Source organism: Ornithorhynchus anatinus, chromosome 5 (genome assembly GCF_004115215.2).
Source record: "Ornithorhynchus anatinus isolate Pmale09 chromosome 5, mOrnAna1.pri.v4, whole genome shotgun sequence".
NCBI classification, from domain to species: Eukaryota; Metazoa; Chordata; class Mammalia; order Monotremata; family Ornithorhynchidae; genus Ornithorhynchus; species Ornithorhynchus anatinus.
In genome coordinates, this window is record NC_041732.1 from 36,990,241 (window position 1) to 37,017,654 (window position 27,414).

At 42.5% G+C, this 27,414-nt stretch overlaps 1 long non-coding RNA gene across 1 annotated transcript; it reads right to left on the bottom strand.

Moving 5' to 3' along the window:
• Positions 1-822: 822 nt before the first annotated feature.
• On the bottom strand, positions 823-26,095 carry LOC114812023. Its single transcript, XR_003759688.1, has 2 exons — positions 26,012-26,095; positions 823-1,025 (listed from the first exon to the last, which is right to left on the bottom strand). It is a non-coding gene; the product is annotated as an uncharacterized LOC114812023 (long non-coding RNA).
• Between the last annotated feature and the right edge of the window lie 1,319 nt (positions 26,096-27,414).

The following is a 27,414-nucleotide window of genomic DNA, read 5'->3' on the forward strand; positions in this document are numbered from 1 at the left end:
TCTGAATTGTACTTTCCAAGCACTTAGTACAGTGCTCTGCACACAGTAAATGCTCAGTAAATACGATGGAATGAATAAATGCGATTGAACAAATTTACTTTAATTCTTCCATTTCTTCAACTTCTTCGCATCCAATGAGCCCCTTCCAGCTCCATCAAGGAGTTTCCATCATTTTCTGCCTCAGAGGCCACAGCTGGTGAAATCAAATGTCATGGCAAGCCAGATTGAGTTCTGCTAAGCAGGTTTGCCAGCAGTGATGGAAGACTGCACCAACCCGATGATTCTCCAATTGGATATGCAGCCTCAGCAAGAGTTCTGGGATGGATTAACCATCCCTTTCCTTTGGGAGGGGTCAGTGTTCATTAGATACTTGGAAACACAGAATTCCCCAGACAGAAAGGATGCCATTCTGAGTCCTGTTGGTGCCCTTTTAAGGCCTTCTTCCCCATTGCTCTAAACCATCAAGAAAGGCTGCCTAAAGCCAAGCCTCTCACATCATTAAAATAATGTTGAAAAAAAAGCCTGCCTCCATAATGAAGGTGACAGAACAGCCAACTCTTTATTAAACACCCCCCCTTTCTCTGCTCTGGTGCTAGAGTAACCAATAAATGCATTACCATGCTGAGTGTGATGTCATCTGGTTTTATGAGGAGTCCAAAGAGATGTTCTCCCTTTAAAACATATTAATCCCTGAAGCTTTTCATTTTGCTTTGTCAATAATTATTTACCTTTTTCCCCATACAAGACTCTCTTTGCAGCAGGCCAGCTGTCTTGCTTAGTGTCTGGTCATCAACAAGCAAATTCTCTTTAAAAAAAAAACACTGAGTTCTTCCTTTTTATTTCCTCTAAGCAGTCCCAACACCTGGAGTGATTACAGTCCAAAAACGTCAGCCCAGGAAATTGAGTTCTTCTGAACTCCTGACTGGTTAGCTCAGACTTTGGAGGATGGATGTGCTTTGTAAACAAGTCTTCTACTAGAGCGGACAAGGCTCTGCTTTGCCAAGTAATTCACAGAACCTCAAAACCTAGCAAGAGAAAAGGAGAGAAGCACAATGATTGATCTTGCAAGTTAGAGAGTTGGTGATTTCACTCCAATTTTTCTCCTCCTTCCAAATAAGCATACACACACCAAAAAACAAAACAAAACAAAGCAAAAAAAAAAAAAAAAAACAGAACCCTGAAACTGGAAGCATTGTTCCAAGCAAAAACTGTTTATCACTGCCAAAGTGGTGTGTGCTTTTTTTTTCTATTTTATTTCTGCCTTTGGCAACTATTGTGAGAATTGGAGTCTTGTAGGAGGGGAGAAATCAATCCACTTGTCATCACATAAAACCTCTGTGTCCTCAAAGGAAATGGCAAAATTTCACTCTTAACTGGATTTGTGAATTTATAATGGAGGGGAGGAGGGACCCCAAACTCTTCAACATTCTTGGGCATCAGTAATATTACTCTGCCATCCAAAGGGGCTGGAAGCACCACAGATAAGATTCCGTAGATCAGGCGTGAAAGAAAGCCGAAAGATATCCAACTCCCACATATATTCTATTAAAGCAGTTGTTTGCAGACCCCCACTAAAGTGGAATATCTTTCAGGTTGAGTTTAAACAACTTTAACTATGGGTCTCCTTCATTTTTCTTGTAGACTCCAGTTCACAGCTTTGTAGAGTTACCCAAATGGGAATTTTTCTGGATATTTAACCTACAACTGCTCATCCTCTTTCATCTCCCCTCTCAGCAGCAGCAGCACATTTAATGAGCATTGGTGGGTGCATAACACTGCACTAAGCATTTGGGAACATAAAACTAGAAGTAAAAGCACAGTCCACCTTCAAGAAGTTTCCAATCTTTCTATTCTTCCCCAGAGATTCTCTTTAATTCAAATCAATTCCCTCTGAATTTGGCCTCCTTCACATTTGATCCCCAAATCCAACTTTTTTGTATTATATGGTTAACTCTTTCCAGTAGCCTCCACTCTCCAGCTCTAACTCTTCACTCATTCATCACACTTTGTACATTCCCCTGACTGTTCACCATCTTTCTGTTAGCACTAAAATTAACCAACATGAGAGCCATATGCAAGACTAAGAGCTTGCCCGAGTTTCCAAGTACTGAGGTCAAGATCCAGCAAACTCAACACCAGAGGAAATTAGGTTGCTAGGATGCTTGGATTGTTTATTATGCTCTCAGCCTTAATTAGCTGTAAGTAACATCATGTCAGTGTTCTGCCACAAACGCTAAAGCTGTTGGGGCAATTTTACTGAGTCTGACAGCTTAAATCAGAAACAAGAAAGTCAACATGTCAATAATGGGTCTCGACATGATGGATATATTAAGGGGAGCCTGAAAAGTTCTGGACTTCATTATATCTACTGCAGTTCTCAAAAGTTTCTGCCTAAAAAATCCAAGTCTCTGGCAAAAGCCCCTCTGAGATTAATTATATTACCCCCAGTAACAGGGTCTTCCTCTGTCACCTGGGCCCATTTGGGATTTTGTCCTGGAACTTCCAGAGGACTGTTTAAGAGAATATGAAGAAGGGAAAATAGCTGATTTCAGAATCATTTCTCCAAAAATAACTTCTGAGATTTTTTCAGTGGCAACAACTTGAGGTTTGCTATGGATATAAAGTGTTGAAAATGCTTCTTTTCTACATTGTCCAGGCTATATTCTAAAAGGATAGTTGAAACTGGGTTGAGAAAATGAAATTTCCTACACTACATTAGTAAAATTTAAAGGCAGCAAATTACCAAAACTGAAAAAAGTATCTGGAAAGTATTTGGGATTCATATGATTTTCGGGAATTACAGTCTATTAGCTTGTTTTCACTCTAGCCTTTAAGATCCCTGTGGGAAGGGTTGATCTATAACTATTCTTTTATATGATTGTATCCCAAGCATTTAGTACAGTGCTTTGCACACAATAATTGCTTAATAAATGCAACTGATGGATTGATTCCCTTGAAAAAGTCAAGCCCTTAGTACAGTGCTTTGCACACAGTAAGGGCTCAATAAATATGATCGAATCAATGAAAGAATGAGAATGTCCCGGAGCTATCTAAATCAAGACCTGAGGATTCTGGGTGCATTAACCCTTCTGTTTTCTGAGAATCAGCTAAGAGTCAAAGCACACCAAACTTGATGCCATATATATTTCATCTAAACAGGCACCTTGTCATTTCTAACCAGGAATTTTAAATGGGACATATGCAACCAGGTATGTACCAGATGATGCTGTGGCAGCTTACCAACTACTAGAGAAAGACAATAGAGTCAACCATTTTTCGCCTCTCAAGACATCAGAACAACTTCCTTGATCAATCTTGGGTGACTATCATGGGGCAGGGGAAGGAGAGGGCAACATCATAAGCCCCTATAGCAGCTGGAAGATTTCTTGAACCAAAAAGGCCTTTTCTTTTTTAAAGCAGGACTTGTCATTTACAGCTGTGATGTTAGAGGAGTGGACTACAACTTTTTAGTTGTCAAATTTTCTATAAAAAAGGACCCAAGCCCACAGGAAAGGGAGAAAAATTCTTGGGGAAAGGAGTTAATCTTTAAATTTCATCCTATTAAAGCTACTTACTTTCTAACCAGTCCTGCTCTACAGATATTTTAGATGACAGATCATACACATGTCTACTAATATTAGGCAGATTTACCAAGGTCTGACAAAGTTAATATTGCTCCATAAATTAAAGAGATGTTGACTGAGCTCTGGGACAATAAACAAATAGTAGTGCAATGGGTTACTTTTGGAATTTGAAAGTAGTGAGGAATTGACTTTTTCAGTATCAACTGTACACTCTTTTTGGGCAGGGAACATATCTACTAAATCTGTTATCTTATAATATTCCAAGTGCTTAGTACAGTGATAATATCCCAAGTGCTTAGTACAGTGCTCTGAACACAGTAAGTACTCAACAAATATTATTGATTGGTTGGTAAAAAACTTTAACGTCCATAAAGAAATGATGTCCTATCTTATATAATCAAGTGATAAGATTTTTATTTTTCTCTGCTGGGTAGTTTGAAGTGATATGAACGTGAGTTGATTTCCCAGGCAAAGTTGGAGGTGAGGTACCATCGGCATTAGTAACAGAAATGTTGTTTTATCAACAGAAGGGACAAAAAAAATTCCCGAAATCTTATCTCCCTACTTTCTTGGGTCTCACCCCTACCCTGAGGAACCAATCAATCAATATATCAATGGCATCTATTGAGCACTTATGTGTGCAGACCACTGTACTAAGCATTTGGGAGAGTAAAATACAAAAGAGTTGGTAGACACATCCCCTGACCATAAAAAGATTGCAGTCTAGAGTGGGAGGAAGACATTAAAAGAAATTACAGTTATGAAGATAAATGTGGGGCTGAGGGTGAGGTGAACATCAAGTCTTAAAGGAGAACTGATCCAAGTCCATAGGTAATACAGAAGGGAGAGGGAGTAGGGGAAATGAGGGCTTAGTCAGAGAAGGCCTCTTGGAGGAGATGTAATTTTAATAAGACTTAGAAGGTGGGGAAAGTGGTGGTCTGTCATATATGAAGGGGGAGAGAGTACAAGGCCAGAGGGAGGATGGGACCAGGGGATCATCGGTAAGACAAACAAGATAGAGCTAAAGTGATTAGGTTGGTGTCAGAGGAGCGAAGTGTGTGGGCTGGATTGTAGTAGGAAATCAGCAAGGTAAGGTAAAAGGGGTGAGCTGATTGAGTGCTTTAAAGCCAATGGTAAAGACTTGTTTGATGCAAAGATGCATGGACAACCACTGTTGGTTCTTGAGAAAGGAGGAGATGTGGAGTGAATGGGCTCTTTAGAAAAATGATCCAGGCAGTAGAGTGAAGTGTAGAGTGGAGTGGGGAGAGACATGAGACAGGGAGGTCAGCAAGGAGGCAATGTAGGGAATCACCTTTTTATTGAGAAGAAGGGAACTGTAAGCAGGGCAAGAACTCAGGATGTCAGCTTTCTGGTTCTCCTGCTAACTTTCACCCCTAAAGTGATCTTGAGGGGCACATGGGTTTCTCTTGGATGACCCAACTGTGAAAAACTGCAGATCCATGGACAGCAAATACAACAGTGAAGCAGTGTGGTCTAGAGGAAAGAGCATGGACCTTAAAAGAAGGAGGGATGAAAGCCTAAATATAGAATAGGAAAAGGGAAGATTTAGTGTAGAACTGAGGTGCTGCCAGAAGGCATTATCCTGTAGAAAATCAAGAAGAAGAGAGTATAAAAAGGTAAAGTATTTTCAGCCACTGCAGCTACGTCAGGCTGCCTCCCATATTCATTCATTCAATCATATTTATTGAGCAGTTACTGTATACAGAGTACTGTACTAAGTGCTTGGGAGAATACAGTACAACAATAAACAGACACATTTCCTGTCCACAAACGAGCTTACAGTCTAAAGGGGGGAAATAGACATTAATATAAATAAACTACAGGTATGTACATAAGTGCTGTGGAGCTGAGAGGAGGGAAGAACAAAGACAGCAAGTCAGGGCAGTGCAGAATGGAGTGGGAAAAGAGGAAAGGGGAGGCTTAGTCTGTCTGGCAAGGCCTCTTGGAGGAGATGTGTATTCAATAAGGCTTTGATGGAGGAGAGATTAACTGCCTGATTTGACGAGGGAGATCATTCCAGGCCAGATACAGGACATGGGGAGGGATAGAAGGCCAGATAGGTGAAATTGAGACACAGTGAGAAGGTTAGCATTAGAGGAGCAAAGTGTCCAGGCTGCGTAGTAGTAGGAGAGTAGCAAGGTGAGGCAGGAGGGACAAGGTTGTAGAGTGCTTTAAAGCCAATGGTGAGGAGTTTTTGTTTGATGTGGAGGTGGATGGGTAATCACTGGGGTTTTTTGAGGAATGGGGTGACATATCCTGAACGTTTTTGTAGAAAAATGATCCAGACACTAGAGTGAAGTATGGACTGGAGTGGGGAGAGGCTGGAGGTTGGAAGGTCAGCCTTCCATCCCACTCTTGTTCTAGGGACTCAGGTGAAGGAGAAAGGAAGTCAGGAGAAGAGACTTCATGAGGAGAAGCGTGATCTCCTTGTCTTGCCTACTTTAACCTGCTCCTCTTAACCCATTTCTAAATGAGAATTCAAATGTCAGATTCAGACCCTACACCACCCAGACTCAACTTTCACTCCTTCCAGCAACAATATTGAACTTCCCAATGGCCTTCTGTTTGATAACATCAAAATCCAAGCCATTTTAATTGCTCTCCACTCATAGAACTAGAATGCTAGCCATGGTGCACTGCAGAAATATTGCAGTTCTTTCCAATCGTGTTTATGCCTAGTGATTCATATGTCATAAAACAGGGGAAAACAATTAAGTGCATAACCATTAAGATAGTTTCAGTGGGAGTCTTGCATGCATAATGATCAACAGTTCAGAAGTGTTACCAGGAATTGCTACCAAGAATAATTCCATTTGCATTTCCCATCATTCCATTGTAACTCCCTGTCCCTATTTCCCCAACCTACAATTACAAGGTTCAGCCAACAAAAGCCATTGTTTTCCTCCATATGCCACTGGTTAGCACCTTCATGGAGCAGAACTTCCTGTCGTGTCTTGGCTGCTTCCTCTTCTGTTCCCAGGGGTGTGTGTTCCCATTCAGAGGAGTGTGGTGAAGAATATAGCTGCTTCAGATTCCAGGCTTTTTTTCCAGCCACCCTGCTCTCATTTTTGGCTTTCCTTTCAAAAGTCGCTGGTACAAATGAAAAATGCCCAACCAGATTGGCAAATCCCTTTGGTGATCAGGAAATCTCCAGCAAACTAATGGCCCAATCCATATAAGGACATTGGAAGAAAAAAATTCCCAAATGCCTAGGTTACTTAACTGCAGAACTGTTGGAGCTTTGTTTTTAACATAAAGGAGAGGGGACTTAGAAGCACAGTTTCTATCATATTCTCTACAGACACAAAATTAGACCATCCTGAAAGAGTTCCCCTGGCCAGGAGTGTGCTCTTTGTGAGCGTGCTTCTCCAGAGCCTCCTAATTGGCCCTGAAGACCATCTGTTTGGCAACTTCTAAAAGCTATGTGCAACTTCCCTTATCCCTCTGCCAGCCTGTCTGAACTCTGGGGATAGCAGGAGGTTCACCAGCATAACAGAGGGATGGGGGAGAGGGAGTTAGTAGAAGGAAAAGGAGAAAGATCAAATTGCTGTCTGTTATCCCCAGATGTGTTCATGTTGGCTCTTACTGCTTTGACTGGTCCTAATCCAACCTGCAGACAATAGTTTGGCATCCCATGTTAGTTTTGCTCTATGCAGATTTGGAGTAAAGATGGAGATTTCAAATACTAAAGTTTTTTTTTTAAAAAAAAAACTTTCCTTGGGCAAACTTGGTTGATGTTTTGGGCTTCTCAAAGCTAAAATTTACCTGAGAGCTGAGGCAATAGCTAATAATAATAATAATGTTGGTATTTGTTAAGCGCTTACTATGTGCAGAGCACTATTCTAAGCGCTGGGGTAGACACAGGGGAATCAGGTTGTCCCACGTAGGGCTCACAGTCTTCATCCCCATTTTACAGATGAGGTAACTGAGGCACAGAGAAGTGAAGTGACTTGCCCAAGGTCACACAGCAGACAAGTGGCAGAGCTGGGATTCGAACTCATGACCTCTGACTCCAAAGGCCGTGCTCTTTCCACTGAGCCACGCTGCTTCTCAAGCTATAATCCAAGGACACTGAATTCCACTAGAGCATGTGTTCTCCTTTACATAGTTTTGATCTAACAAGGTGGAAGAAATTAGACAATGTTCTTCTGATAACATGAGTCTGTTCTGGTACAACATGATCCACTTATTAAATCAATCAATGATATTTATTGAGCACTGTGATGATGATGATTATGATGATGATGAAGATGATGGATAAGCAGCATAGTGGAATGGATAGACCACGGCCCTGGGAGTTAGAAGGTTGGGTGTTCTAATCCAGGCCCTGCCTCTTGTCTGCTGTGCGACTTTGGGCAAGTCACTTCACTTTTTTGGACCTCAGCTTCTTCATCTCTAAAATGGGAATTGAGACTATGAGCCCCCACGTGGGACAGGGACTGTGTCCAACCCAATTTGCTTGTATTCACCCCAAAACTTAGTACGGTGCATGGCACATAGTAAGCACTTAACAAATACCATTTTGATGATGATGATGATACAATAACAGGGTCCTGTCAGTACTGGTGGAAATTCAGTACTGGTGGAAATCCTGTCAACTTGTGGCCCCTCAGCCAGGAGAAAGAAAGCTGTGATCAGACCACATAATTTCTTGGGGAATTTGAGCCCTCCGTTCCCAATTAGATGTACAAGTAGAAATGCTTGTGCTGTCAGTTAAAGAATGATCAATCAATCAGTCAATGTTATTTACTGAGCACTGACTGTGTGCAGAGCACTGTACTAAGCACTTGGGAGAGTACAGTGCAACAGAGTTGGAAGACATGAACTCTGCCCCAAGGAGATTAGAGTTTATTGGTGAGGCTGTCAAACTTCCCAGCCACTCCTTCAATTTAACTGTCCTTCTCTACACCACCCAGTACTTTTTGTTTCTTTGTATGTTTGTAACTTTTTTTGTATTTAATACAGTGAAAATAACAATGAGTTGGCAAGGTGTAAATCTTTGGAGGCAACAATTTGCATTAAAAATATCTGTCCTGGTGGTATCTTCTAATCGTCTGCACCAAACCCACTGACATTGTTTTATTTTATCTTTATTTTAATGTTTTTTGTTAAGTGTTCACTATATACCAAGCACTGTTCTAAGCAGAGGGATAGATACAAGTTTATCAGGTTGGGCACAGTCCCTGTCCCACAAGGGGATCACAGTCTAAATTGGAAGGAGGAGGATTTAATAGTCATTTTACATTTGGGGAAATTGAGGCACAGAGCTGTTAAGTGATTTGCCTAAGATCACACAGCAAGCAATTGGCAGAGCCAGGATCATGGTCTTTCCACTAGGCCATGCTGTCTTTCAATCAATTCTTAATGAAGCAATGGTTAGTAGAAGAGAATACTGACAAGCCCTGCAAGAACACAAAACTCGAGAAGCAGTGTGGCTTATTGGATAGACTGCAGAATTGGGAGTCAAAAGGACCTGGATTCTAATCCCTGCTCTGCCATATGTCCGCTATGTGATCTGGGCAAAAGTCACTTAACTTCTCTGTGCCTCAGTTTCCTCTTCTGTAAAATAGGGATGAAGATTGTGAGCCCTATCGGGGACAGGGACTGTGTCCAACCTGATTAGCTTGTATTTACCCCAGTTCTTAGTACAGTGCCTGGCACATTGTAAGAACCAATCCACCCTGCCCCAAAAAGAAAAAAAGGCAACAGTACACACTTTCAGAAGCCAAACTCCCAGGGACACACTCAGTAATTACTTGTTGACTGACTGACTGCTCCCTAGGAAGCAATTCTTTTTGGTGAATTTCACATAAAGATACAGCCCAAATCCTTCCATATTTTGAAAACCTAAAAGAGGACCAGTTCACTGTCTGATTTTCCTAGCTGCTCTCCCTAGTAGGCCTACTTACGGGCCTCTGTAAGTAAAAATGAATTTTGATAGTTCATTTGAGACTGGATATTTCCTCCCACTCATTGGATTAGAGACAACATTTTTCCCCCATGTTTACAAGTGTTGGTCATATGTTGTCAAAAATTAAGGATTAATCTTAAACCTTCTACACTCCTCTCCAACCCCACCCCCCAGACAGAGAACTTTTTTCCACATCTGTTTTAAAGTGGTAATATCTTATTTATCCAAGCTTTGTTGTTCTTGGAAGAAAACACGGTACTTTGGGACAGCAATGCAAGGTAGACTAACCTTCGTATATTGTTTTTAGGACAAAAATCTGGAAGTGTCACTATTGTTTATTTCTTTCCCTTTTTGGTTCCTTCCACAGGTTTCTTGGTACCATAGTATAAAAACTTGGGGAACATATGTGACAGCCTTCCTCTGAACTTGGTAGGATGTATGATACAAGAGAGGTTATGTATGTATCCAATACTCAGTTGCCTCCCTTACCTATAATGTATTTTAACACCCATCTCTCCAGCTAAAATGTATGCTTCTTGAGGACAGGGATCATGTCTACTAACTTCACGTAGCATCACAAGTGTTTAGTATAGTACTCTACACAGAGTAAGTGCTCAGTTAGTATCATTGATTGATTGATTGATCAAGGAGCTAACTTCCGGGTTCTGATTTTGCACTAGTAAATCACTGCTTGTACCACTTGGGCAAGGCATGTCTCCCAACTTGATTGTCTAGCATCAAATCTGGAACCACTTCCAAAGGGCTTGGTGAAATCTTGGAGGCAAAGCCTCCCAGAATAAATAATGGCTTGCCCCTTGTTAAGAATTATTGTTTGGTTGGGGCACCATGCAGTGGTTGCATTCTAGAGTGGATGAAGAAGCAATTGGTTTTAATAATCAAGGCCTTAGTGAAATGTTAGCTTGGGCCAAAGTGTCTGCCCAGCTGCTTTGGTGTCTTAGGATTTTTACTTCATAGTAGAGGTGCTAATGGTAAGGTGTCAACAAAAATCACTGCAGGAAAGAAGAATTAATAAGGTATGGAGTTGGAACTCTCGGGTTTGGAATTAACTGCTATTAGGGAAGATTTTACTGCTTACAAAACACATTAATGAACCCTAATTTTATTCTCAGCTTCTTCCTGCTATCAAATAGTATTTTTTGTTTCATCTGAATTCATGGACTCTCTAAGAAGCATTATAATCGCTGCAGTGGGTCTAGAGTTGAGGAGAATGGAAATTAAAATGATCTTTTTAGGGTTTGGGAGTGAACAGCATACTTTTTCTTATTATGGACTCCTCTTTTTTCCTGTAGTAAGTTTGAGGATCATAGTGAGAGTTTTTTTCCCCAGCAAGGGGAAGTTACGTGGTTCCAATTCAGAAAGCACAGGGAGCTCAGGGACAAGAAATAGGAAATGAAGAGAAGATTATTCCTGGAATCATTGCCTTCCAGAGTTTCTTGATTATGTCTGTCAGAGAGAGGACTTTGAAGCCAGCCTAAATTTGGTTCCATTGGCTGACCCTCTCTTGGGGTAGTTTAAAGAATAATGACTTGTCTCCTAAGAGCTCCATTTGGTCTAAGGCACTCTAGTCCTTTAAATGCATTATGGGATTCATCTTCACCACATCCTAGATAGTATTTCATCCACTAGGCTGTCCTACCCTTCATCTAACTTGATAGTTAACATTTGGGGAGATGGGATTTATTCCAGATACTGTCCTTGTGGAGGACACCTCACTAGTTCATTTCTCTACTGGAGACTTTTTATCTGTTATGTATGTGTGAGTGTGTTCATAGCAAAGACACTGGAAGCTCTGTTAGAAACAGATATTTTCTTGTGCAGAGTGAAGTAGAATAGGAGGGCAGATATGTTGCCTAAACCCAATAACCTCTGAAGCAGGCCAAGAAGCCCACAAAAGTTGGATCCTGCTAGAACCCACCATCAATTAGCACCATGTTCCTGCCCATTCAGGAAGGAGAAGAGAACAATTATCAGTGCTCCAGCAGAGGCCATGGAGAGACAGGTAACACTTCCTTACACAATGGCTCATCCATCTCATAGGCAAGAAAGCCTTCTAAAGGGTTTAAGTTTCCACTTATTTGAGTGGGAAGGAATTTGCCCAATTAATTAAAAACCTCAAGATCCTAAAGTTATTACAACATACAGCTGGAAGGACCCTAGAGAGGCTGCCATTAGGTAAACAAAGGGCTTTCCTGGGTTAGGATCCAGAATCTGAAGCATTTCTTTTCTTTGAGAGTATGATGCCCCAACTAGGAAATGGCTCCCTTGACTGATATAAGGGAAGAGAACTGATAAGATGGGGAGAGTTGGTGAAAAGCCTCAAAATCAACTGTGAGGAGTTTTTCTTGATGTGGAGGGAAACAGGAAGCCATAGGAAAGCTGTGAGCAGAGAGCAATTGATGCTGAGTGACACTTCAAGAAGATGTTCCGTGCAGCAGTATGCAATATGTTTTGAGGGCGATAATAACAAATTATAATAATTTTGGTATTTGTTAAGTGCTTACCATATTCCAAGCACCAAATGCTGGCGTAGATACAAGATAATCAGTTCCCACATGGAGCTCACATTTGAAGTAGGAGGGAGCCCAAGTACTGAATCCCCAATTTTACGTGAGGAAACTGAGGCCTGAGAAGTTAAATGACTTGTCCAAGGTCACATAGCAGGTAAGCCAGGAATATAATTTAGAGCCTATGACTCCTAGGCTCTGTCCACTAGACCTTAATGCTTCCCCAGAAGAGGCTGGAGGCATTGAGTAACACTAAGATGCAGTGCCTCTTATCTATATTGTATATACAATCTATCTTTATAGTGGTTCTTCAATTTCCAAGGGGAAGTAGGATTCAGAAATTCATTGGCATGCTTAATAAGATTCCCTCATCCACTCTATAAGTTTTGGAGCATCTTCATTTCTCCAGTTTGCTTAGATCGACCTGCTCTACAAGCACACGAATAACACCTTAGAAGCAAACTTTTCTGTTTCACCTCTGGTGGCGACAAAGACGAGTAGCTGGCTGTTGAATGGAATCCAGTCCTCCCAGGTGGGAAGACCTATACATCACTCCCCAGGTTAAGTGCAGGTTCTCCTCTTCCCTTCTGGCAGCCGGGTGGCCAATGAACATTCACAGTGAATACGCAAGGCTCAGGTGAAGTGGAATTAAAAGTTAGTTTAAAAAAAAAGGCACAGCCCAAAGCAAACAAATCTGCTGAGTGCACTGCATGAGAAGCTGTGCTCTTAACAGCTATTAAATAAATGGGAGGGGACCATCTGGCTTGGAGCATTTCTTAGGGATTTTTACTCCTATCTTTTTTTAAAAAATCTCACAGTCAATCATATTTATTGAGCACTTACTGAGCACTCTACTAAGCACTTGGGAGAGTACCATATAAAAACACACATTTCCTGCCTATAATGTGCTTAGAGTCTAAATGTAATCCCAAACACTGGGAACTGAAGCCGATAGTTTCATCATACTCATCACCAAAGTTTTCATGCACTTTCAGGCTAAAGAATTAATCCTCCTTCTCTGCACTGAAAGGAGTGGCACTATATTGTCCCCCTTTTATAGCAGAGAAAACCAAGGTACCGAGAAGGCTTGAGCCATCTCAATAACCACCAAGCTCAAGGCAACAGGAGGAAAACCTGGAAGTCCTTGATTCTAGAGACCTGCTTCTTCTCTCCTCCAGAAGAAATTGACCTGCGGAGGAGGCTGAAAACAGTGACCAGTTTCTTCTCAACCCCAAACAGGCTATTTCCCCACCTGATCATAGGGGAATTTATTGAGTTCAATGTGGCAAAGTCACTGTGCTAAACACTGGGACAGATACAGAGAATTACATCTGACATAGTCCCTGTCCCACGTGGGCTCCCAGCCTTTGAGGTGGGGAAAGCAGGTATCTTATCCCCATGTTACAGATGAGGAACCAGGCTCAGTGAGTTAAGTGACTTAACCAAGGTTACATAGAAGATCGGGGGCACGACTGGGATCCAAACCAGGATGTCCTGACTTTGTCACTCTTTCTTTCCACTAAACCACACTGCCTGCCCGATCTCACCATTTACATTATGTGATCCCTTTTATGGGCAGAAAAAGGCCCCTCTTTCATCTCTATTTATTACATCCAGCACATTTCATCCTGCTCCATCAATGTGGCCTGTGCACCCCATCCCAAAGATCTCTACTGTATCCCATCTCCTCCTGGGGCTTTTCATGACTGGATTCAGAGAAAATGCATCCCAGCCTCAAGATTCCAGACCTTGCCAGCCACGTGGCAACGGGGAGACAAAATCCCCAGCACACTCTTCCCCCCCACACCTTTTCCCTCAGCTGCTATTTCCTACAGTGCCATAAACTCTCCGTGAAGAAGGAATGGAAGCAGCAGCCCTGCCAGCTAGAAGAAGATTTATGACTGCAGAGGAGCTTTCCCTCTCCCTCTCTTCCTCCTCCTCAACCCAGCCTTCTTGGAATCTGTCATTTATCACAGGCTGGGCCAGAGAGCCTCCAGGTTTGCCAACGAGGCATTTCCTCCCCCTCACATTTTCCTGTATCCCTCCTTCTGCCCCATTTTAGTCCCTTCTGCCTATAGTCTCTCTGGGTTCCCTTCCTTCCTTTTGATTGTTTATAAAGAGATGCCATCGCTCTAAATTAAGCCCTTTTTGGTCTCCTGCTTGCCACTGCCATGTGTTGAGCCCCATGAGCTGGCTGGTGGCATTTATTAACACAAGCAGAAAAATGCTTGCCTCATCAGAGAGAGCAGCTGGAGACAGAAAGCTTTTCAAAGGCATGAAACTGACCTCTAACTCAGCTGCTGGGTGCCCTGGCAATGCCGATTCAGTTGATTCTCATTCTCTGTCTCTGTGTCTCTACACTTCTGTCTGCCTCTCCCTTGTCCTTTCTTTCTCTCTGTCTCTCTCACTCCCTCTTTCTCCCTCTTCCGTTTTGAGTATCCTGACCTTGTGGGGCCTCCATCCCCCGACTGAGCCCCCCCCCCCCCCCCACCATCCATCTCCGAGGTTGTGTCTCTCCTGTGAACTCATGCTGGGAGATTAATTGCTGCTATCACCCCTAATCCATCACACTTCCCAAAGATTGTTTTGACATCTAGTTAATTTTTGGCTGATGATTTATCAAATTCTTATTACCGTGCTCTGAAGGGGCTCATTTATTGTGTTGATTCATGGTAATGATAAAGGGGAAGCATTTTGAATTTTAACTACATTTCCCTCATGCTTCTACCCAGTGCAGTTAAAGAGGAAAAGGGGAAAAATGTAGCCAAGAAACTCTTAAACATTTCAGGGTGTGAAAAGAAAAGGTGGCACGGGGGAAAGGAGGGGATTTTAAAAAACCCTCCTTCATTATTTGTGCAAAAGCCAAAAGTCTGAAAAAGGTTAATATATATTAGAAGTATTTTTAGTGTCCAAGTCTGGACTGCATTTCAAAAGCTCATACCCCTAAGGCTCTTAAACATTTATTACCCTGTAATATTACCTAAATGCCTACTACCATTTTATTCAAATAGAACTTAATGGTTAATGATGTCAGTCATGTACCAGTGGAAATGTAAAATGTGTGCCTCTGCTAGTCCAGATGGCCGTTTGCCTTTTAAAAGTGTATAGAGACTTTTCCTTGGCCCTTCATGTCACCTCTCCCCTCCTTGCTTCCCACCTATTTTTCATTTGCCGCTCGGCTTTAATAAGCCCAGATGGTGGGAAGGAGCACAGAGCCAATGGTCGCTTTTTCTCCAATTGGCGAGGAGAGTCAAGGTAGAAGAAAGGAAGGGAGGCAGGAAGGAGCTAAACCAGAGCTGCAGTGGGACACCATGAGGAGTTGTTCACCAGAGGCATAAGCCAGGCTTTAAGATTTACAGTGGACCAAGTTACTGTCCAGCTAGAAGCCACCTAGCTAAGAGCGGGTGATCTGGGGGTTGGGGGTGGTCCCACAGTTCAAGAGGCAGGGAACACAACAGCATGATGAATTTCCCAAAGAGAAAGGGAAAGAGGTTTAGGGTGGGACTGGGGGGACTGATGGGAGAGGAAGGAACTAGAGGAACATAGAATAAAATGGGCTCCTAACGTTGGGTTTCCATTAGGAGGTCACTCCCTATCACCCGAATGAAGAAAGCCTCCCCTCCATCTCACCCTAGGCCTCATGGAGCAGATTAATAGACCATTAGTGAGATGGCCTACTGGAGAAAGCAAGGACCTGAGTTCTAATCCTGATCTGTCAATTACTTGCTGTGTGTTCTTGGGCAAGTCACTTAACTTCTCTGTGATTCACCTATAAAATGGGGATCCCTGTTCTCCCTCCTACTTGGACTGTGAGCCCCATGTGGGACAGGGACTGTGTCCGATCTAATCCATTCATTCATTCATATCGTATTTATTGAGTGCTTACTGTGTGCAGAGCACTGTACTAAGTGCTTGGAATGTACAATTCAGGCAACAGATAGAGACAATCCCTGCCCAACAACGGGCACACAGTCTAAACAGAGGAGACAGACAGCAAAACAAAACAAGTAGTCAGGCAACAATACCATCAAAATAGAATAGAAATAGAATAGATTCTACAAATAGAATCATAGATATATATACACATCATTAATAGAGTAATAAATAATATGTGCAAATATACACAAGTGCTGTGGGGAGGGGGAGGGCATAGAGCAGAGGGAGAGAGTAGGGGGAATGGGGAGAAGGGGAAGAGGGAAAGGGAGGGCTCAGTTTGGGAAGGCATCCTAGAGGAGGTGAGGTCTCAGTTGGGCTTTGAAGAGGGGAAGAGAGCTAGTTTGGCAGAGGTGAGGAGGGAGGGCATTCCAGGTCAGTGGTAGGATGTGGGCCAAGGGTCAATGGTGGGACAGGCAAGATCAGGGCACAGTGAGAAGGTTAGCGGCAGAGAAGCGGAGTATAGTGGGTGGGCTGTAGAAGGAGAGAAGGGAGGTGAGATAGGAAGGGGCAAGGTGATGGAGAGCTTTGAAACCAAGAGTGAGGAGTTTTTGCTTCATGTGAAGGTTGATAGGCAACCACTGGAGGTTTTTGAGAAGGGAAGTGACATGCCCAGAGCGTGAATTTATAACTACCTACCCCAGTGCTTAGAACTGTGTTTGACACGTAGTATGTGTTTAATAAATACCATAAAAAAATTAGAGAATCAACATGGAAAGAGCACGGGCCTGAGTCAGAGGACTTGAGTTGTAATCCCAACTCTACTACGTACCTGCTGTGTAACTTCAAGCAACTCACTTAACTTCTCTGTGCCTCAGTTCCCACATCTGCAAAATGGGCATTCAATACCTGTTCTTCCTCCTACTTAGACTATAATTCTCACTTGGAACATGATTATCCTGCATTTACTCCAGCACTTAGAAGAGCATTTGGCACATAGTAAGAACTTAACAAAGACCATCATTATTATTATTATGATTAGGAGCCATTGGCTTTGCATGAGTCTTCAGTGCTGAGAAGGTGATTTTTTTCACTGCTAAGTTGTTCTACGGAGAAGAGCCTCCCTCTCTAGGTCGCCTCACACCTTACTGTTTCTCAAGACTCATGAAAATAAATATGAAGTCTGAACAAGTTAGGAGGAATAGAGCTACTTAGTTCACACTTTTAATAGAACATCAGATGTTTGCTCTGTATTGGAATCAGTGAGGAGAGAGTTTAATTTGTTGGAAGACCATGCAGAACTCAAGACACTACAGTTTAAGGTTATTTGTGAACTTGGATTATTCTCTTGTTAATCCTATTTTGGAAGATTTCTGTTTTAACAAAGATATACATTTGGGTTTTATCTGTTTCTGCGGAAGAAGTATTCTAGAGGGAGGGATACAGTGTAGTATCCCTCACCCTTCCAAAAAGTAGGATTTTATTCTGTTTCACTAGTATAGTTGATTTAGCTTCTCTTTTCTGAGAAGACCAAAGCAATTTACTTCATATTTATTCCCTCTCATTAAGCCAGCCTTTCTTCTCCATCCCTATGCCGAAGAGTGAACTCAGATAATGCTTGCTGATAAAGACAATGTGAGTTCTTTCTGGGAAAGGGTTCACACACATTCCCTCTGGCGCACACACACACACACACACACACACAACCAAACACAGACTGTGAGTTCATTGTAGGTAGGAAATGTCACCGTTTGTTGTTGTATTGTACTTTCCCAAATGCTTCATACAGTGCTCTACACACTGTTAGTGCTTAATAAATACAATTGAAGGAATCAATGATTGAATGTTGCCAGAGTGGAGCAATTCTGCAAGGCTACCCCACCTTCGTGTCTCCTAGGTCCCATAATCCTAGAATGGGGCACGGTTAAGATGATTGCAAGGTTGGCTGGGGCAGACCTGACCAAGAGGCACTTCAGGTGATTCTCTAGGGGAATCACCATTGGCTGTGTATGGTTCCCAATGGCCATCTGATTACTTCAGTTGAACTTTCAGTAGATAGCCTGGTCAGGGAGTTTGGCAGCTCAAGGGGGAAGCCTGCTGATTTTCCTCCTCCCTGGGAATAAGATGAGAAACCAGGAAGGGGAAGAAGGAGAGGAGCATGCAGTCTCTTAGCAGTATGTATTCGCTCATTGATGATGATGATGATCATGATAATGACATTTAAGTGAATACTGTGTGCCAATCATTATATAAGGCAGTGGGGTAGATGCAAGTTAATAGAGAGGCAGCATGACCTCATGGATAAAGCATGGGCCTGAGAGTCAGAAGGACCTGGGTTCTAATTTCCATTCCACCACTTGTCTGCTCTGTGACCTTGGGTAATTCACTTAACATATCTATGCCACAGTTACATCATCTGGAAAATGGGGAATAAGACTGTGAGCCCCATGTGTAACATGGACTGTGTCATCCTGATTAGCTTATATCTGACTCCTTACTTTTCCTGTACAGTTCCTGGCACATTGTAAGCTCTCAAGAAATACTATTTTTTGAAAAAAAAAGATCTCACATGGGGCTTACAGTCTAAGTAAGAATGAGAACAGGTATTCAATCCCTATTTTGCAGATGAGTGAATAATAATAATTATGGTATTTAAGTGCTTACTATGTCTCTGTCTCCCCATGCGGCTCACACTCTTAATCCAATAATGGTATTTGTTAAGCACTTCCTATGTGTCAAGCATTGTTCTAAGCACTTGAGTGAGTTGTCTACCCTCACTGCCTTCACTTCTTGTCTTACAAATTACTTCCTTGACCCCCTGCAACCTCACTCCTCCTGTAACTCTGCCCTCTCCTCTGCCCAGCAGAATTATTTCTCTATCTTTATTTGCACCCACACCCACAGTCCTCATCTGTTATTCCAGACATTTAACTCCCTCCTCAAATCCCTTGTCCCCTCACGTCCACCATCTGACTAATGATTTAGCCACCTATTTTATTTAGAAAATGGAAACCATTAGGCATGATCACCTTAAAATCTCCCCTGTTCCTCCCCAGCCCCTCCCTCCTCCTGCCCCTTTTTCAACTCTCCCATCTTTCCTAGCATTATCTCAAGAGGAGATCTGCCTTCTCTAAAAATCCACCCCTTATGCCTTTGCATTCATCCTTATCAAGCACTTGCCCCCACCCTTGTTCTCTCTCTGACTGGCATTTTAAGCTTACTCTCCACTGTTTTTTTCCCCACTACTTCCAAATATGGTCATGTCTCTCCTATCCTAAAAAAAGCCTCCCTTGACCCCACAGCTCCATCCAGTTTTCGCCCCATCTCCCTCCTACCATTCATCTCCAAACTCCTTCAACTCACTCAAGGTTGTCTACAGTTGTCTCAATTTTCTCTCCTCCAATTTTCTCCTTGATCCCATCCAGTCTTGCTTCCATCACATTCACTCCACAGAAACCACCCTCTCAAAGGTCAAAAATGCTCTTTTTCTTGCTAAATTTAATGGCCTCTATTCCATCCTAATCCTCCTCGACCTCTTAGCTGCCTTCAGCACTGTTGACTACCCTTTTCCCCTGGAAACATTATTCAACCTTGGCTTGTTATAGTACTCTCCTGGTTCTTCTCCTATCCTTCTCTGGCCACTCATTCTCCACCTCATTTGTGAGCTCCTCCTCTGTCTCCCACCCCCTAACTGTGAGGGCACCTCAAGGTTCAGTTCTGAGTTCTGGGTCCTCTTCTATTCTCCATCTGTGCACACTTCCTTGGAGATCTCATTGGCTCCCATAGCTTCAACTACCATCTCTATGTGGATGATTTCCAAATCTACATCTCTGGCCTCATCTCTTTTCCTCTCTACAATCTCGCATTTCCTCCAGCCTTCAGGACATCTGTTCTTGGATGTTCCGTGCACTCTTCAAACTTAATATATTAAAAACAGAACTCCTTATCTTCCCACCCAAACCCTGTCCTACCCAAGACTTTCCTATTACTGTAGGATTGCTTGGAGGAAATGTTATTTTAAGAGGGAAGATGGGAAAAGAGGAGACTCTTGGATACGAAGGAGGAGGGCATTCCAGGCCCAAGGAAAAATGTGGGGGTGCATGGGCATGCTTGGAGAAGGAGCCACTGGAAAGTGGATAGTTGAACATGGAGAAGCAGCGTGGCTCAGTGGAAAGAGCATGGGCTTTGGAGTCAGAGGTCATGAGTTTGAATCCCAGCTCTGCCACTTGTCAGCTGTGTGACTGTGGGCAAGTCACCTAACTTCTCTGTGCCTCAGTTCCCTCATCTGTAAAATGGGGATTAAGACTGTGAGCCCCACGTGGGACAATCTGATTCCCCTGTGTCTACCCCAGCGCTTAGAACAGTGCTCGGCACATAGTAAGTGCTTAACAAATACCAACATTATTATTATTATTAAATGGGGCAGGGAAGAAGAGAATACTTGCTTTGAACAAGGGATGGGGTTAGAGGCACAGGTGAAGTGGGTAGAATTTGAGAAGAAGCAGGGCATTTCTTCTTGAAATCCTGTTGGGAAAGATGGGAGGGTTCAAGGTGGGGCTGGAGGAGCAGTGGTCTGTAGAGGAGTAGGGGAGATTTTAGGAAGTCCACCTCCAATGGTCTCAATTTTACCAACTAGTATATGGCCAGGTCCTTAGGGGCAAGGGATGGGTACAGGGGGTGGCGAGTGTTTGGGGAACACAGGGCCTGAGGAGGGAGTTAGAAAACTGAAACAGCCGTTGCAGGTAATGAATATGGGACTTATATCTGCTTTTCCTCCTCACTACATGCCTCACGTTGGACAGAGGCTGCGTCTGATCTGAATATCTTGTTTCTACCCCAAAGCTTAGTAGAGTGTTAGGCACATAGTAAGTGCTTAATAAATATTATTTTACTATTATTATTAACATTATTTTGAAACCTCCTCAAAGGCAAGATTGTGTTTTACATTTCTTCTTCATGATGATGATGAAATGATGAAGAAGTGGGCAGTCAAAGTGACCTTTGAAGGAACACTGAAGAGAATTCCATATACAGAAACACATAACTCTGGACCAACTATATATCATCTATTTCATTTTTTGAGAAATCTGACACAGGTGATGCAGAGATCCCTGGAATGCCCTTTGCTTTCTCCATGGAGATGATGACAGTTCTGTTCTCTTGGCCGGGAGAACAGTTTGCAAGAACTGGGCAAAAGTCCAGCTATTATGGCTCTTGTCTCTGTACCTTGTCAAATCTAGCATTTGCAGTTTCCTTATTTCCTTTTTTGTGCAACTGGGATTTAGACTAATAAGGCTCTCCATCATCCATCTATTCTCAAAATTCATCCCTGCTACCTGTGCCTCTAACACCAACCCCTCTCACCTGCTGAAAATGAAAATGAAAACTCTTCTTCCTTCTCTGACCTCAGTGGGACACTCTCTGATTAATTCATTATGGTATCTTTAAGGGCTTACTATGTGTCAAGCACCACAGTAAGCACTATGGTAGAAATAATAATAATAATAGAGAAGCAGCGTGGCTCAGTGGAAAGAGGACGGGCTTTGGAGTCAGAGGTCACGAGTTCAAATCCCACTCTTCCACTTGTCAGCTGTGTGACTGTGGGCAAGTCACTTAACTTCTCTGTGCCTCAGTTACCTTATCTGTAAAATGGGGATTAAGACTGTGAGCCCCACGTGGGACATCCTGATTCCCGTGTCTACCCCAGCGCTTAGAACAGTGCTTGGCACATAGTAAGCGCTTAACAAATACCAGCATTATTATCATTATTATTAATGATGATGATTCTATTTATTGCTTTTATTTTTGTCTGTCTCCCCTGATTACACTGTGAGCCCATCCATGGGCAGGGATTGTCTCTGTTGCCGAATTGTACATTCCAAGTGCTTAGTACAGTGCTCTGCACATAGTAAGTGCTCAATAAATACTATTGAATGAATGAATGAATGATGGCATTTGCTAAGTGCTTACTAAATGTCAGGCACTGTTCTAAGCCCTGGGGTAGATACAAGATATTCAGGTTGGACAGAGTTCCTGTCCCACAAAGGGCTCAGTCTTAATCCCCATTTTACAGATGAGGGAACTGAGGCCCAGAGAAGTGAAGTGAGCTGCCCAAGGTCTCAGAGCAGACAAGTGGCAGAACCCATGATCTTCTAACTCCCAGGCCCATGCTCTGTCCATTATGCCATGCTGCTGTTAAACACTTACTATGTGCTAGGCACTGTACTAAACTCTGGGGTGAATGCAAGCTAATCAGTTTGGACACAGTCCCTGTCCCACATAGGGCACACAGTCTCAATCCCTATTTTACAGATGAGGTAACTGAGGCACACAAGAGTGAAGCAATATGCCCAAGGTCATACAGCAGGAAAGTGGTAGAGCTGGGATTAGAACTCATGACCTTCTAACGCCCACACCTATGCTTTATCCACTATGGCATGCTGCTTCTCAAAGATAAGAAAATCAGGTAGGACCTATTTCTTCTCCCACATGAAACTCACAGTTCAAGGGGGTGGGTGGGTAGGTATTGAATTTCCATTTTATAGAAGAGGAAACTGAAGCAAAGAGAAGTTACCCACACAGCAGGCAAGTGGCAGAATTCAAATTAAAACCTAGGTCCTCCTACCCTCAGGCTCATACCTTTTCCACTTAACCAAGCTGCTGCTCTGTTAGCTACTAAGTCTCTCCCGTCAAACATGATCACCTTTCCCTCCTAGTAAAAATGTCTTATCACTGGATCTCAAACTATTACCCCATCTCCCTGCTTCATTCCTATGCAAACTTCTGGAATGAGTTTTATACCTCTGCTGCCTCCAACTCCTCCTTTCCAATTTACTTCTTGAGCCTCTATAAGTTGCTCTCTGCCCCCTTCATTCTACTGAGATCACTCTCTTCAGGTAACCACTGACTTCCTCCTTCCCAAATCTAACAGATTCTGTTAAACACTTATCAGTGGTATTACTGAGTTCTTACCATATGCAGAGCATTGTACTAAATGCTTGGGAAAGTTCAACAGAATTAGCAAATATGGTCCCATCTCATAAAGAGCTTACAGTCTAGAGGGATATTTAGACTGTGAGCCTCAAGTGGAACAGGAACTATGTCTAATTTGATTAACTTGTATCTACCCCATGCTTGGCACATATAAGTACTTGGCAGCAGCGTGGCTTAGTGGCAAGAGCCTGGGCTTGGGAGTCTGAAGTTGTGGGTTCTAATCCTGGCTCTGCCACTTGTCTGCTGTGTAACGCTGGTCAAGTCACTTCACTTGTCTGGGCCTCATCTGTAAAATGGGGATTAAGACTGTGAACTCCACCTGGGACAACTTACCTGTATCTACCCCAGTGCTTAGAACAGTGCTTGGATTTGTTAAGCACTTACTATGTGCAGAGCACTATTCTAAGTGCTGGGGTAGATACAGGGTAATCAGGTTGTCCCATATGAGGCTCACACTCTTAATCCCCATTTTACAGATGAGGGAACTGAGGCACAGATAAGTTAAGTGACTTGCCCACAGTCATACAGCTGACAAGTGGCATAGCCAGGATTTGAACCCATGACCTCTGATTCCCAAGCCCGTGCTCTTTCCACTGAGCCACGGGCCTGGTCTCCCCCCTCCCCTGTGGCCACTTTGCAGAGCCTTTCAGTCTCCCTCTGCTATTTGGAGGGTGACCATCTACTCTTCCTACTTCTGAATACATAAGCTAAGTACCTACTTGTTGACAACTTGGGGTGGTTGCTCTGACTCTCAGGTATTGCTCCAAAAACCTGTTACAGATGGGCAAGGAGTCAAAGCTCTTAACAAATACCATAATGATAATAATAATAATATGATAATAGTAATAATAAAAAGTCTATTCTTCTGTGCTTATTCCATGTCTTGGCTGGCTTTGGCACTGTGGCTATACCTTTCACTTGGAAACACTGTCCTCTCACCATATAGACTCTCTCCAATTTTAGTCCAAGCTGTCATGCCTCCTTTGGACTCCCTACTCAAACTCTCTTCTCTCGATGCACACATCCACACCCTCAACATAACCTTTACTGCTGAACTCAATTTCCTTGCCCCCTTCCCTCCTGTCAGTATTGCACCATCAACCCCCAGCTCTGGATCACCTCCACAGTTGACTTCATACTCTCCTGTGCTCATGCTGTACCTTGCTGTCCCTTCTGCATTGAGCCCAAATGCCTGACTTTAAGCTTTAAGTCACTCTGGCAGCTCTCTCCTGCTATTAATCCTTGCCCCACCACCTAGCTCACACCAGTCATTTGATCAAATGTATTTATTCAGCACTTACTGTGTGCAGAGCACTGTACTAAGCTCTTGGGAGAGTACAATAAAACTGAGTTAGTAGACATGTCTTTGACTATACGGAGCTTAAAGTTTAGAGGGGGGACAGAAATTAATATAATACATACAAATAATAATGAAATAATAATTAATATAACTATCAATATAAACACACTTCACTACTCTCAAGACAATCTACTCCCTGTACCTTGATCTCATCTCTCTTGACACAGACCTATTGCTCATGCCCTCCTTTCTATCTGGAGATCCCTCCCCTTTCATATGTACTGGACCAAAGCTTTTTCCATCTTCAAAGAACTTCTCAAAGCACATTTCCTCCCAGAGACCTTCTCTGATTAACTTCTACCCAGGAATGTCCCCCAAACTACCACCTCTACAAGCTGTGCTAACAATGCTCTTGTGTCCTCAACACCCCCTATAGCATTTCAGAATATATCAACTTTCATACTGTATTACTAAAAAACTCATTCATCTGTATAGCCATTTTTCCTTCTTCCTCTATTGCAGATTTTTTTAGTGTCTTCCTCTCTCCCTCCCCGTCTGGTGGATTGTAAGTTCCCTGAGACCAAGAATCATTCCTACTAACTCTTTGTATCTGTCTAACCATTTAGTACAGTGCTCTACACTCTATAGGCATTCACTAAATACCACCAATGGATTGATTGATTTGTTGGTAATCAATAACCTGGCCATCTTAAAAAAAATCACATCATATCCCTCGCCCAATATGCTTGACTGCCTACTTAAGTGGACATGAAGCAAAAAAGATCCATGAGGCTTCTTTACCCATGAGGTTCTTGTTCCTGAGTCCCTATCAAGAACGGTGCTAATTTTGAAACAATGTACCCAGGCCAACTGCACCAGGGCAGGTCTTCACAATGACCACTCAATAATTCAATCCATCAGTGGTATTTTTTGAGTGTTTACTATGTTCAGAACACTGCACTAAGCACTTGGAAGAGTTCACTACAATATCAACCATTCAATTACATTTATTAATAATAATAATTACTATGACTTTTGTTAAATGCTTACTATGTGTGAGGCATTGTACTAAGTGGTGGGGTGAATACAAGCAAATCAAATTAGGCACAGTCCCTGTCCTATGAGGGGCTCACAGTCTCAATCCCCATTTTACAGATGAAATAACTGAGACATAGAAAAGTGAAGTACCTTGCCCAAGGTCACACAGCAGACAAGTGTTGTAGCCAGGATTAGAACCTATGATCTTCTGACTCCTATGCCCGTGCTTTATCCACTATGCCATGCTACTTCCTATTGAGAGCCTACTGTGTGCAGAGCACTGTACTAAGCACTTGGGAGAGTAAAACATAACAATATAACAGACACACTCACTGCCCACAAAGAGCCTACATTCTAGCATTGGTAGACATAATCCCAGCCCACATGGAGTTTACAGCCATCATCTTGGCCTCCATTTTCTAAATTGTCCTGTTCTCTGATTCCAGCATATAGTTATGTAAATGGTTCCCACATCACCCAGTCAAGCAAGGGATCTTTGCCTCTGTTTTTGTTAATAGCAAAACCCCCTTAATTCAATATCTTATCATTTAAAATAGCATCTGAATTGAAGCAACTGTTACTCTTCAGCCAAGTAGATAGGATTGTACCATTAAATCTGTTTGTTTACTTCTAAATACTGATAATACATCATTCAGAGCAGAATTGTGGGTGGGGAATGGAAGAAAGTGTGGCAAAACACATCTGTGACCACCCCATCACTTGTCAACGTAGAGGAAGAGGGTGAGAGTATAATAGAAAACCTTACCTCCTAATGGCCTCTTGCCTCTCCTGACCAATAGATGGGACAATTCATAGGTTCCTTGTTGAAATAAGCAGATTGGGTGAGTACTATAATTTCCTGCAGTCAAAAGGAGATATTATATAACACAAATTCCTTCCGTCCAAAGTTGCTTTCCTTTTAAATACCAGAATTTCCAATTAAAGAAGTTTTAGAGTGCCAAGTCTACCCCACCTAATGGCACAACCATTTCTTGTTACAGAATATGTGTTTAAATTTTACATGTCCTCAGCATGTATTTATTTTTTGACCTGTGAGACAGATTTACACGGGTATGCCAGAGGAGAAAAAGGGAACCAGGATGGATCAGAGAGGCCTTTTCTGGTCAGAACTGAAAATGTCTAAAAGTTGAATGAGGTTGTGTATAGGGGAGGAGGGTGAAATATTCAAGGAGTAGCAGCGTGGTCCAGTTGAAAGATGACTGCCCTGGGAGTCAGAGGACCCGGGTTCTAATCCCTGCTCTGCCACTTGCTTTCTATGTAACTTTTCTGTGTCTCAGGTTCTTCATCTGTAAAATGGGGAGTCAATACCTGTTCTCCCTCTTACTTAGAATGTGAATACCATATGGGACAGGGACTATGTCCAACCTATAAACTTGTATCTACCACACTGCTTGACACATAGTAAATGCTTAGCAAATACCATTCATAAAAAAGGCGAGAGGAGAATGTTATGGTGAAAAGATGTCAAGTGGAAAGGGGCTATTGACTTCATTGGTGGGAATGACTAGATAATTTTCTTTGCACTGACCCCTTGTCAAAAGGTTCCAGATTACTGAAGAGAACAAAAATCACATTCCCACAGCATAAAGTGCCATTTCTTTCAGGTATGAATGCCAGATGGGAATGAAACTAAAAGGAAACCATCTTTCTTCTCTGGAAAGTTATCTCTTCAGTAAAAATGTCAAAGGCAGGATTCCCAGAAAAGAAGGCCTAGGGAACTCCCGTAGAGAGGTCTAACTTTCTTTTTCTCCAACAGTTATAATTTCTGGCATTATGACATGCTGTAAGTGACTGAGCTAATCTCAGAGATCAGGACAGGAAACAAGGGAGAGATTTATCCCCTCCATGTTTAAGATAATCTTCCCAGTTGCATAAGGTGGACCCATCAGTATGATAGTGGAACTGAATTTGTACAATAAAAATTGTGCATATAAATAATATTTATGAGAGATATTAAAAAGCATCTCTAGACTGTAAACTTGCCTCTAGACTGTAAGATCATTCTGGGCAGGGAATATATATGCTAATTCCGCTGTACTCTCATAGCACTTAGTACAGTGTTCTGCACATAATAAGCACTCAATAAATATTATTGATCAATTGATTGATTGATTGATCGGTGTAAACTGTGTGTGTGTGGGTGTGTGT